The sequence below is a fragment of the Astyanax mexicanus genome, chromosome 7, assembly GCF_023375975.1.
Source record: "Astyanax mexicanus isolate ESR-SI-001 chromosome 7, AstMex3_surface, whole genome shotgun sequence".
Classification (NCBI taxonomy): domain Eukaryota; kingdom Metazoa; phylum Chordata; class Actinopteri; order Characiformes; family Acestrorhamphidae; genus Astyanax; species Astyanax mexicanus.
This window is the reverse complement of record NC_064414.1, coordinates 10,464,437-10,478,409: the sequence shown is the minus strand read 5'-3', so window position 1 is coordinate 10,478,409 and position 13,973 is coordinate 10,464,437. Positions and strand designations below refer to the sequence as shown.

At 39.5% G+C, this 13,973-nt stretch overlaps 1 protein-coding gene across 5 annotated transcripts in view; it reads left to right on the top strand.

Annotated features, from left to right (window-relative positions):
• The first annotated feature begins 455 nt into the window (after nucleotides 1-455).
• Nucleotides 456-13,973, top strand: part of slc8a3 (solute carrier family 8 member 3) — a 79,452-nt gene continuing 65,934 nt past the window's right edge. For 3 of the 5 annotated variants that reach the window (XM_007247573.4, XM_022685027.2, XM_007247571.4), the window contains exon 1: nucleotides 456-863. The gene's annotated coding sequence lies outside the window, so the exon portion shown is untranslated. Of the gene's footprint in view, nucleotides 864-1,142; nucleotides 1,236-9,994; nucleotides 10,340-13,973 lie in introns of those variants that run through there. The other 2 variants (XM_022685025.2, XM_022685024.2) reach the window with 2 other exon arrangements.

Sequence of the window (13,973 nt, the reverse complement as noted above, 5' to 3'; positions counted from 1 at the left end):
AGCTTCATATTGGAATGATTCAGCTTGGAAATGTTTAAGAAAATTCTCTAGGGTTCTGAGAACTCTCTATATGGTGATGAATTTTAAGAACTCTCTGTAGGGAGGAAGTTTTGGGCAATTTTCTTTATGAGGAGGGCTTTAGATAACTGTTTCTAGGGTGGAGTTTTTGAGAATTTTTTCCACGGTAAATGTTTTTGAGAATGCTCTGCGTGGTGGAGAACTGTCTCTATGATGATGATGTTAGAGAACAGTTTTTAGGGTGGAGGTTTGTGTTATGTGTGTGTGTTATGTGTGTGTGTGTGTGTGTGTTGTGGGGGTGGGTACATGCACTTCCAAGTGAGTTACTCGCTGTGATCGTTTCATCCGAACTGAACATTCCTCGCGGGAGGAGGAAACGTAGGGATGACGTTGTCGTGCGTGCGAGGGGCGCATGCGTGCTTGTCCGTGCGCGTGCGTGCCGGCCGAGGATGCGCGTGCATGCGTGCGTGTGTGTACCGCGAGTTCGGGACGAAATCTGGACCAGAGGGAGGCGGAGGCAGGAGCAGCGCGAGGACTAGGAGCAGGGGGAGGAGGAGGGTGATGATGAAGATGATGAAGATGATGATGATGATGGAAACAGAGGCGACTCCGTCTCTCTGATCCGGGAGATGAGTGGCGGCTCGTGCGCGCGCGCGTGCGGTTTTCGTGCAGGGCTTGCGGTGATGCTTCTACTGTCGCTCACGAGCGAGAAGGAGAGAACGTGAGGAGCAGGAGGAGGAGGACCGGACAGGAAGGCAGGCGCTCGTGCTCACCGCTGTCGTTGCTCATGGATTGCGCGAGCCTGCGAATTCTCCACGACGCCTCAATCTGACAGCGTGCGCGAGGTGCGTGTGTATGTGTCTGTGTGCGCGTGTATGTGTGTGTGTGCGTCTGCATGTGATGTGTGCGCCGCGTGCGTGTGTGTGTATGCTGAGGAAAAAGAAAGCATCATAATTGTTTTATTTGTTTGTTTACACAAATCTAAACCCATTCTGGATAGAAACGGGGTTCGGTGTCCGTGCGCGCGAGAAGGGGGCCCCAGTGGTGTGTGTGTATGGGAGAGAGTGTGTGTGTGTGATTTTGTGTGTGTGTGTGTGTGTGTATGGGGGGGGGGGGGGGGGGGGTGTGTATTCTCCTCGCTTGCGCCGCAGCAGCAGTAGCTCGAGCCACGCTACAGAACCTTAAGGCAACGGACCAAACCGGACACGCAGGTCCAGGTAGGTGGAAGCGTGTTGACATGCGCGCGCGAGAGTGTGTGTGTGTAGAAAAAGGGGAAAGAAGGGGGCTCGCACAGTGCGCGTGCCCGTGCGAGAGGTTTTTTTTGGCCGGTTGGGGGGGGGGTTCTCGTTTGGTCATCGGTTGCGCGGGAGCGCGCGCGCGCTGCTCGGTTGTTTCGCTGCCCACCGCTTTTCAGATAGATTGACCATCACCGGCTCCCGAACCGAGCAGAACAGGGAAAAGCGGGGGAAGGGGGAGGTGATCTGCGTCAGCGCGCGCTAACGGAACCGGAACAACGCGCGTGTGTGTGAGTGTGTGTTCACGAGATCCACCGCGATCACAGCAGCGCATCTCCAACATCTGAGCGGCATCAGCCGGTTGACCGATATATCACTTGTTTATATCACATATGATATCAGAATATTCTAGTGTCGGTGTTGTGCCGAATTCAGCACCCCCGCCAGGAAAGCACCCCCTTTCGCACGCACATCTTCTTGGCTTTAACTTTACTCGGGGTTGAAACTCAACTGTTCTAAGCTATGCTGACTCTTAAGAAATAATGAAAAATAATCATGTCACCTGCAGTCTCTCCTGAGAGGGGGTGCTTTTCCTGACGGGGGTGCTGAATTACTTCGGCAGCAAGTCTCTGTTAAACAAGTAATTGCTGAGCTTCAGTGAGGTTGCTGAACATAGCTAGGTAAATTTTCCACTACCACTAGCATAGTAGAAACGGCACCTGCATTGAAACTATATGGACACTGAAACTATATACATACATCAATCAGCTACAGAGAAAGACTCGTTGTCGCTTGCCACTATGTGTGTAAATCTGGCAACCCATGTGAGCTGCGCATCTGAGGAGCAGTGGGCGGGATCGAAAACTTTTCCAGAGTTTGGAAATTGCACTCATTGTAGCCAGTTCACACACTCACTCACACTTAGTAACGTTTGTTCCTTTGGTATTGGGAATGCACGATGATATCAAAATTATATCATTATCAGGGAATAATTGCTCCTTTTTACAATCATCATCAGCAGATTCGGCTACTATTTCAAACCAATTCTAGCTGATGTATTTATTATATGCCGAAAAAAGACCCAGCAACACTGGATAGCTTCATTAATTTAAGCATTTAGCATTTAGTGCTTAAGGTCTCATTTCATGTTTTTTCATAAACTTTGCGGTGGTCTCAAGTATGACTGTTTCAAGCTGTTTTGTGGAGGTTTGGTGATGAAGTGGGCTGGGAGGAACAACAGGATTTCGTCTCTAACTCATGAATATTCGTGACATCAACCGACTAGCCTCTGATTGGCTGACAACCCTGCAGAGGCTCTGGAGTGGGCGGTTGCAAGCCAAGGTGGGCGAGGCCATGAATTCTAATTTACAAGTTGATGTCATTCCAGGGTTTATTTTCTGATTCACTTGTTTTTCTATCTATTTTCTTGTATTGGATAATGCAGGCAGTGGGGGTAGGAGAACAGTTTCATGTGCAGCATTAATATGCAATTCGGAGTGACCTATTGCTTTTCGAAAAGAGCTAGTACTAAATGGATTCTAGCAAAATGACACCTTCAAATGATGTAGAAAGATCCTTGCAGCACTTTTCCCATCATTTTAACTTACCAAGTTCCTAAGTGTCATATACTGAACATCCTGAGAGCATCACTACAGGACAGACATATCTAGCAGAGCAGATGATATCTGCCCAGTTTAATTTATTTTACTGCGGTCTTTGTTACCAAGAGTGCTTTATTAATATTATGGCATGTTGGATCATTGACGTATCTACTATAAATGATTCAGTATCTAATAACAGATATTCTGTAACTACTATGAATTCTCTATAATTATACTATGAATTATTCAATATCTACTAATAAGTATTCAGAAACTACTATAAATTATTCAGTGTCCAGTTATTCAATTAGTGTTCTCTTCCAAGCAACTACACATCTACTCAATTGCATTGTGTTAGCAGCAGTTTAAGAGGATGCATTATATAACTGATGCTTATCTTGGCTGTAATTATTTTTGCTGTAATAAGTTTACACAAGGGCCAATAAGCAAATTTGAACTGTTAACCAAATTGTTAACCATTTAAATTCCCATATTATATAACTGAACTGTGTGTTGTGAGCACCCAATATAGCCTAAAATATGTGTCCGTATGGGTTATATTACAATTATACAAAATAGGGATAATATAATATGCTGTCATTATTATCATGTAATATAAATTTAATATAAATATTTTATTATGCACTATAAATGATTCACTATCTAATATATATATATATATTATCCATTATTCATTATATTATTCCATATATATCATTCCATGTCCACTATTAATTGTTCACTCTAATTTTGAATGATTCATTACCCACTATCAATAATTAATCTAATATAAATTGTGTTATTCACAATTGATTATTCACCATCTAATATTAAATATTTAACATCCACTTTGAATTGTTCAGTGTCTAATATGCATAATTCAGTATCTAGTAGGAATTATTCAGCATGCGCTATAAAGAATTCAGTTAAATTATTATTATATACATTTTTCATTATTCACTATGAATATTATTTGGCGTCTAGTATGAATGAACCCATATTCACTATGAATTATTCAATGTCTAATATGAATTATTCAGTGTCTATTATTTGTTCACTACCTAGAATAAATTTTGGAGTATCTAATATGAATTGTTCACTATCTGATATTATTTGTTCACTATCTAATGTAAATTATTCAGTATCTAATATAAATTATTCAGTGTCTAATATGAATGTGTTCACTATTTAACATGAAGCATTCAGTGTGTAATATGAATTATTCAGTATTTAATAAGAATTATTTAGTGTTTAATATGAATTGTTCTGTATCTAATATGAATTATTTAGTGTCTAATATGAATTGTTTACTATAAATGATTGAGTGTCTAATGCAAATTGTTTTAATATGAGTTGTTCATCTTATAGGAATTCAGTATCTAGTATAAATTATTTAGTGTTTAATATGAATTGTTAACTATCTTACATGAATTATTTAGTGTCTAATATGAATTGTTCACTATTTTACATGAATTATTCAATGTCTAATATGAATTGTTCACTAGCTAATATGAATTGTTATGTACTTTTATATTTGTTGGTCATGTCATTTGAACTCTCTTGAAGCATAGTATGTCCATCATTCAGACACCAACACACACACAGAGGAAAATGCAGTGTTTCTGTGGTGTGTGAAGTGAGGATGCGCTCTGTGGGCCTTTATTGGTGCAGCTGCATCGGAGAGCAACACATCAAACCAGCATATCAAAACAGTGTCGCCGCAGCGTAAACGGAATGCGGGTGATGGAGCGCCGTGCTTCACCGTGGGTTTCAGGACGCCTATTATGGGCAGTTGGGTTGGATGGGCTGTATTTGGATACAGTTTGTGTTCATTGATCATCCATGACATCAAGGTTCTCTGGTGTGGCACCATCTGGGATTTACAGCGTTAAGTCTAAGAAAGTGTGTGTGTGTGTGTGTGTGTGTGTGTGTGCACAGATACTCAGGGTCAGCAATGCCTGGCAAGAAATGTGATCAATTCTGAGCAGCTGACACCAAACCCACCCCCTCCAGCTGCCCCACCACCCCACTCTCCTTTACTCCACCGGCGTCTCTTTACGATCGGCTCCAGTGTCACCCCCGAATGGGCGCATCCCAAAATAGGCTGCTGAATCAGGGGCCCAGCTCAAACTTCAGCACCCCGTCGCCTTCTCCGCCTTTAACTACCCCTCACCACAAACCCCCAGCACGCAGCCCACCTCCACTAAAGCAGTTCAGTCAGAAATCTGTTTCCCCCTTTCAGCACTGATATAGTAGTAGATGGCCAAAATATATATCACGATATATGTCTTAATATGATAAAATACAATAAAATACTAATATCGATATGAACAGAAAAAACACAACCTGTTGAGTACGTCATCACACACTGACACTACAAAACAACAGTAGCTTATAGGGTTCTGCCCTTTTATGCTCAGCTTGAATGCAGTTCACTGATGGGAGCATCCTGTAATGAACACCAGTCAGTAACATATGCTGTAAATACTGCATATCCCTTATAACTCTAGACCAATTGTTGATGTCTTAAGAGTAACTACACTCAAAGCATTTTTACATTATTAGCTGAAATATGTGTTCCCTCATAGTCTGGATGACGTCTTATTAGTATTATTGAGAGTGTAAGAAAAAAAGAAAAACATTAAATAAAAGAGTAGGTCCAAACTTTTGACTGGTACCATATTTTATATCAAATGTTTATTATTGATATATCTTTATTTATATACTCAAAATGGAACATGGAGTACTACAAAAATCAATTATAAAACACAAAATCAACAACCTATCTAAATTGTAAAAAACTTATTATTTATTATAATAAAATTATTTGTAAATTTATTTTGTAAGTCGATGTCTGTCATTCACTTTAGCTTCTAACAGCTGGATCTTTTGCGACTGACCCATCACTTATGTACAGTAATCTCTATTAATCTAGTTTATGTGGCTTTTGACACTGTGTGTCCCACTGTGATCAAGAACATGGATTATGCTAGTATTGCTAAAACCCTAAAAAACTGTTAGCACTAATGCTACATTTCATTTAAACACAGAAGTCCAATTTTGTTTAGTTCCTAGAAGGACATTTTAACTGGAACCCTCCTACAGGTCAGATTTCAGAGTTCAGAATCCAAGATGGCTGCCCCGCACATCAACAGTAGGAATATCAACAGCACTTCTGTCTATTAGCGTCTCATTAAATCAATCGTACACACAGTACTGTCCAACTTCCCTGTTAAAAAAATCCAGCTGGTCATCTAGAGATAACATACTCTATCCTCTAGCCAACCAGCTCAGGTTATGTTTTTTTTTCTGGTTGACCAGCTGGTCTTGAACTGAGTTTTTTTAGCAGGGTTCTATCTAAGGACAATATTACCTGCTGTTTAGATGCACAAAATACTGCGTAACTGCTGCATTATCAACTGGTATTACTAGTAGTGCTAGGTGCACCCTTTTGTATGCATTTTTTAATATGCTGTTACTGTGATTACTATTATTATAATGACTTTTTTGGTTCCACGCAGGCACTCTGTGCCCTACGTGCAGTGCATGGTCTGCGTGATAAAACTTTTTAGCAGGGCTCTATCTAAGCACATTCTGTTTAAATGCACAAAATACTGTTTAACTGCTGCATTGTTATCAACTGGTATCACTAGTAATGTTAACAAAGCTAACAAGAAAGCTGATATCTAAATATTATAGATATAATATTTGAAACACAGTTAACTCCGCTGTGACGTCATTCCCAGTTCCTATATCTGACCCCTAAAGTAAATGTAATGCCTGTAACTCCTGGAGTTAGCTACGTTAGCATTTTAGCTCCAGGCCTAAAATTAAATAAGCTGATTAGCAGTGAGCAGTCCATTGTTGATTACCTGTATCAGGATTAGGGTTGCTTTCTGTCCAGGTTTCACTTGTATTGTTCTTTGTTTAATAGTCAGTTCCGGAAATATTATTCTGTAAGATTATCAGTTTTCTGTAGGTCATGTCTTTACTGTGTCTGTTAAATTTATATTGATAAATATGCTGATGTGCATCACTATTTCTCATTGGTACTGTGGGATCATGTGACGTGACTACCCCATGACTAATACTATAGAAAGTGTTTTTTAAAACATTAGTGGTGTCATTTGAAAGCAGCATTATTTTCTTCTTTAATAAGACTTTAAGTCTTTTATTAAAGTCACAATGTTTAAAATATAGTGGATTTAACAGATCAAAACAAAAGTGCTTCAACCAGGATAAAGAATATAAAAAGCCTTCATATATATAAAAGGAACATGATATCCCTGTCAAATAAACAAACCTATAGGCTTTAGCATCTATAAATAACTTAGCTACAAAATAAGCTAAAAAAGTGCTTTAGCCAGAATAAGGAAAATATTGTATGTAGTGGAATCGCTTGAGGTGGTGGAACAGATTAGATATATTACCGCTTCTAGTCGGCACCACTCTCCACGACACAATTTGGAGCAAGCTGAAGTTTGACACATCTTCGAAAGCCGAACCACTAAGTAAATCCTCCCTCACTTAACTACTGTATCTGTTCTGCCTAATCACTTGTGGAAGCTTCAAGGGCACTCATTTTGCATATAAAATGTCCTGCTTGAGCATGCCGAGCAGAGCCTAGCCTAGCCTAGCCTAGCCTAGCCTATCTGGCTACGTACAGAGGCTGATTGTGTTCAGCTCTGCTTGAATACAGTGAACTGACACCTGTAAAAAACACCTGTATGTGACAGATTCTATAACTAATACATATCAATATAGCACAAAAATGATATCACCATTATTGAAACATTTCTTATCGCGATAAAAAACAATATCCAGGCCTAAGTACATGTTTTATATTTTTGCCTTTTTCAAAATGTTACATTGTTCTACAGATAGGTTATTTGTTTTTGTGGTGTAAATTTGTTGATTACAGCTGGTTAAATTATGTTTATTCAGCTGTAAATTAATTTCTTTTGCAGTCTCTGCATGAGAAGAGCGAACAGCTTCTCCACCAGCTCTGCTTTGCAAGCGGCTACCGTAATACACAGTTTAGACGCTCACTTTCTCACTTTTTTCACACAGATTTTTTTTATTTCTTTTATATGTTAACATGCATGACAAATTTTATGTTAAATATGTCTTTACTGTGGTTACTATAATTATGATGATTTTTACACTTTTCTGGTGCCCCTACGTGCAGTGCATGATCCGTGTGGGCGGAGTGCCGGTGCTGAATATGACAGTGTCTAGGTATTTTGTCAGACATAGGTGCACAGGAGTTTTTTTGTACGTTAGATTTTTCACTAGGCTAATGCTTTAAGGCTTCCTCCATACAAATTTAGCCACCACCCTAGCCATCACACGTACTACGAGATGCTAAGCCACACTTCGCCGTAGCGTTTGACGGAGGAATCCTTATTTGACATGTGCTTCTGTGTTTCGCCAAGATATTTGTCAGCAGCCCAAAGCTTGTCTATTTGTGTCTGCTTATGATTCATAGCGTGAGGCGCTACAGCTGCGGGAGAAGAGGGGCGCGGACTGACAGTTCTTTCTTCGTTCGCCATACAGACATAAAACTCATTAGCTTATAAAGGCCTCATTAGTATGTTAATTAGCCTGCATTGTTGGTGGCTCAGTGTGAGTGTGTGTGAGGCCTACATTCTAAGAACGATGATGATGTTCAGCTTAAAACTGGAAATATTTTGACATGAAATGAACATGTTTTGCTGTGTTTAAAGACATAAATATGTAGCGATTTGATTTCTCAGCTCTTCTGATTGTTCTGATTTGTATTGAAGCTGAACTCTATTGTTTCTCTGCAGAACAAAACTCATAATTTGTACTGTATGATTACTCTGATTTAGTAGAACAATAAATGGCTCTTATTGATCATTTGCTGTGTGTGGGCGAGCATTATCCTGCAAAACAGAAGCAAAACATGGGGCGGCAGGATCATTATTAGAGGTGATCGACTGTCATATGCAAAGGCTCCCCAGATCATTACACCAGAAGTTGGGGCAGTGTGTCGATCTATATCTGAAGTAGAAATGCTCGTACCACAATACTCAAACCCAAACAGAACCTGAATACAAAAAGTCGGCAACAAAAAAAGGGTCACACACTCTAATATTCCTTTATCTTTAATTGCATCCCGCATTCACTGTGGCATTGTTTTGATAAGCTTCTGCAATATCACTAGATTTATTTCAATACAGTGTTGCATACATTTTTCACCAAGATCTTGCAGCAGCATTGATGATGGTAAAAGTCTGACCACTGCACAAAGCCTTCTCCATCCAGCACATCCCAAAGATCCTCAATAAGGCTAAGGTCTGGACTCTGTGGTGAACTCTCTCAATCCATGTGTGAAAATGATGATCTCATGCTCCCTGAACCCTGAACTCTTTCACAATTCCAGCCCCATGAATCCTGGCCTTGTCATCTTGGAATATGCTCGTGCCATCAGGGAAAAAAAAATCAATTGATGGAATAACCTGATCTATATTCAGTATATTCAGGTAGTCAGCTGACCTCATTCTTTCAGCACATACTGTTGCTGAACCTAGACCTGACCAACTACAGCATCAACCTCACATCATTTACTTACTTAAATCCAGATGAAGACTTTTTTTTGGCCAGGCAGTGTATTTCTGATTCTAAAGACAGTGAGGTTTCAGTCTGTGGCAGCAGGAGTGTGCGATATTGATTGATTGATTGCTTAATGATTTAAAAGTACCTGCACTAAGCAACAGGCATTGCGCAGTTCCTATAATTGATGAACTCGAGAGTTGATGTAGACAACTAACATCTCTCTGTTTAACTCTTTTTTTCTGAGACTTTTCTTTACTAGATACTGCAGACAATGGAGGGTGAGAAACGGTTTCATATGCAGTATACATATACAACTCAGAGAGACCTATAGTATTTAACAAAGAACAAGAAAAAGTGGATTTTAGCAGAAGGAGGCCTTTAAATAATTGTGCAACTCATGTCATTTCAATTGTTAGCAGTTGAAAAAAAAACTGTAATATAACTGTCTGCGTAATGGTGATTTAAATCAGAGTGATAAAAGCTATTAAATGCTTAGTTACTATTAGCTGTGTAAATGTAGCTGTAATGTTTAGTTGTGTGTGCATTTTCTGGCGACTCTTGGGGGTCCAAAGGGGTTTCTTCTTACACCCTATTCAGAACCTGTGCTGAAGCCATGCCTAAACACTTATAGTCCAGCTTTAACTCCTACAGCATCTCCCCATCACCCACAGAGAGCATGTGTCAGTAGTAGCGTAGTGTATTTTTATACAGTGAGTCTGAGTACAGTCAGAGTGTAGCTGAGCAGTGCAGTACAGTAGAGCTGTAAGGGTCCTTTTCCCACCTGCCGTTAACATGCGTCCTCGATGATCTGATCACAAATGATTGCTAAAACACGTAGCCGATCTCCAATGAATGCTTGCAATTGGATTTCTTACATCATTGCCACTGGAGGCGGGGTCGGTTACGGTAAGAGCCTTCCAGTTTTCTTTGCACAAAGTCTTCAGTCCACATTGAAGCACCTGCACTGTAAGCCTGGATAAGTTGAATTTACTTAAATAATTTGAGGCAAAAGTAATAGTTACTAAAAACATTTTTTATGTTACTATGCCTAAATGTTTTTGTCTTATATCAATTGCTTTGCACAATAATTCTACTTTGAATTTGAAAAACGAACAGAAAATTACAATGAGAAAGAAAATGCTATAGAGCGAACAATATAGCACAACGTCAACAATGGGTTAGCAGCTCAAATAATTATTATTGCTCTTACAGCCTATAATCATAAGTTAATCGTAATATATGATCTACAAGTTTACCTAAAGTAACATGACTACACTCTGATGAGTGTTAAAAAATGAGGGACATACCCAGTATGCAAAGCCAAAAAAAGAGCACAATGGCAACTGACTAAACTCAATTATTCTAAGTTGATTCAAATCGAAGATCTCTGTTTGAACGTATATGTGGTAGGGCTGCACGATCTATCATTTAAGCATTGTTATCATGGTGTGCACATGCGCAATAGTCACACAGCAGGACGTGCATTGTCTCTTAAGGCAACTAAATCAAACACGTCATGTTGTAATGTTTTGATTCTTGACACAAGAATTAGATACACAGCGCTGTCTCTGTGTCTGTGTGAGTGACAGGCTGCTGCTGCCTGAGAAGCATGAGGGGAACACGAGTAAACACGAGGTAACCGCATGGCCTCCATCCACATGGTTGGGCACGTGCTTGTTAACGCATGTGTCGAAAGCTGTGCACTTTACTCCAGCACAGTTTTGCAGTGCAGATATTTCCAGTTAGAGCTGAATTCACGCTTCTAATCCCAGAAAGACGCTCTTAATTACCTTTTAAAAAGCCATTTAAATACCTGATTAAAGGGCCGATTACTGTTGTTTTGCTGTTTTCTCAGTGCTCAGCACTGACTCAGCTTTTGATCGGACCAGAATGTAAAATTCTTCCCATATCGTGCAGCCCTAATATTTGACCACAAAAGTGTAAACTAACTGTGGGATTACAGTCTAGTTTTGTTTGTGCTTCAGGCATGAGTGTCTACTTTTTCTCTTAGCTTATTGTATTATTGTAGCATTCTCAGCTAGTTGTCTGGACAGTAGACGGTGTGGTATAGCAGTTACTATGTAGTCCTGGTGAGCTAAATGCAGTTGCTTTTGAGACTGCGTTTCAGTGATCAGATTATGTTTCATTCTCGAGACACATTGAGTCCCATTCACACCTATTTTCTGACCACGGCATTGCTCACCACTTATGATTGGATTACCCGGGATGTATGTTATTGCCAGATGTGAATGGGGCAATAGAGACATTGATACAGATCATGCTGTGTGTAAATAATTAAACAGGACTGTGCAACTTTTATTTTCTTACACTTCCAGCTCCATGAATGGATCATTTTTATAAATGACATACTGTTTTTAGATTGTATTACATTTTAATTTAAATTAGAAGCTTTAATTTTGTCCTGTATAAAAATGAAAGCTAGGCAATATGACAATAGTTTATCGTATTGTGATAAACTTTCTTATTATATAGACAATATGCTTTTAGAAGTATAATTCAAGGAAATGAAAATTCAATTAGCAGCGAAATTAGAAGGAAATGTGCTGTAATTTGCATGAAATATGATCTAAATGTTGGCAATATTGCCTACCCCCTAACTTCTTTATAAATATAATACAGTATATAATAGCCTCTGATTCTGTACATTAAAGATGTTTTCACAGTAGGGCTGTAATTTCATTATGAGAAAGATGTTCTTTTAGCTTTGGAGTGATCAGTCCAGAGTAACGATCTCTTCTAGTAAACTTTGTTGGTGAGTTTGGTTGGTCCGCTGCAGGTGTTGAAGTTATCTGCTCCCTGTGCCACTTGTAGGGATAAGTGACTGGTTTATTTCGTAATGTGATACTTTCATTTACTTCCCCTTTTTCATCAGTATACTGTAATAAAGCCTCGCTGTGACAGCACTGGATTGAGAGTACCATAATAAGCTCTCATCCCTTTCGGTTGTTTGCATAAAAACAAAATAACAAAAAGCAGCAAACGTCAAAGCTTTTGCGATCCTACATGCAGAAAAGTGATTTATGGAATTGCTCAGTTATGGATCCACAGTTCGTATAGAGTTCTTGTGTGTGAAAACAAACCAACGATCATGGAGTCATTTATTCAGGACAGCTGTGAAAACACTCTTAGTTGTGTAAATGAATTAGTGTCCTTGTGGTTGTGAACAGTGGTTGCACTTCTGCTGCTTTAATCACACAGGCCGTGCTGGCTATGCTCATTGCTTGTTATCTATACAGCAAGACCCTCGGGTGCCGGGAAGAAGTCTGTCATAAATCACTCCATTTACACTGCAGATACACATTTTCACTGCATCTTCACACAAACAACAAATGATGTATTAAAAGAAAAGCCAGCACTTTGCTCGGCTCCATGACTGCAGTGTGGCAACTGCCCAGTTTTCCGAACTGGAATTCCAACTTTAGAAAGCATTCAATACACACTACAGTACAGTGAAGCATCATTGTGCAGCATTTTAATTTCAATAACTGTTAATGCATTATTTAGTTTTTTATGTCTTGTAAAATGTATTAAATTAATTAACTGACAGCAGCTTTGCCAGCATTTTAAAGTTATTTTTCAGTGCATCCACTGTAATTTATTTTACAGTTTTTAGTCTGTCTGGAAAGCTGGTGAGCTAAAATGCCTGCTGTGAAAACCAACCTAAACCAACCAACAGTTTGCACTCAATTTCCTTGGGTAGAGTTCACCTCATATTGTGAGTAAATATGTGTTAAATGAAAATGAACTTATAAAAAATTGCATTAGAAAATAAATTCAGCCTTGATTTCTCAGCCAGTAAGGTCATACTTTACAGTAACGAAAATGGTTGTTTGCTCTGATGGCCTTCAACACTGCAGCCAGGCAAACAACCATTATATAATATATAACTGAATACTCAAGGGATGGTAGCCCTGGTTGGCAAGACTACACACTGATGGTGAAGGAGGGTTCGGGGGACATAGTCATAATGCAAATTAATGATTTATAGGGGCCAAAAAAAAAAGATGGAGGTTTTTGTAAAGTACTTAGAATTATTGAAATGTAAAAAGAACTAGGGCTGCGCGCTATTAAAAAATTACACTGTAAATGTTCTTTTTTCGACTATATATATTGTGATATTAAACAATACAGGGCCTATGACATCACCCACACAACAAAAACAAAAAACAACAGAAAAAAACAATGGCTTTTTAAAAGGTAAATAAGAGCGTTTTCTGGGCTAAAAACGTGAATTCACCTGTAGCTAGAAATATCTGCGCCACACTGTGCTGGACTGGGGTGCACAGCTTTCGACACGTGCTTTTACACCACATGCCCAACCATGTGGATGGAGGCCATGCGGTTACCTCGTGTTTATTCCTGCCCCCCTCCCTCGAGCTCCCCCTCTCCTCGCGCTTTTCAGGCAGCAGGAGCCTGTCACTTACACAGACACAGAGACAGCGCTGTGTATCTACTTCTTGTGTCAAGAATCAAAATATTGCAACATGACATGTTTGATTAACATCACCATGACGATGCT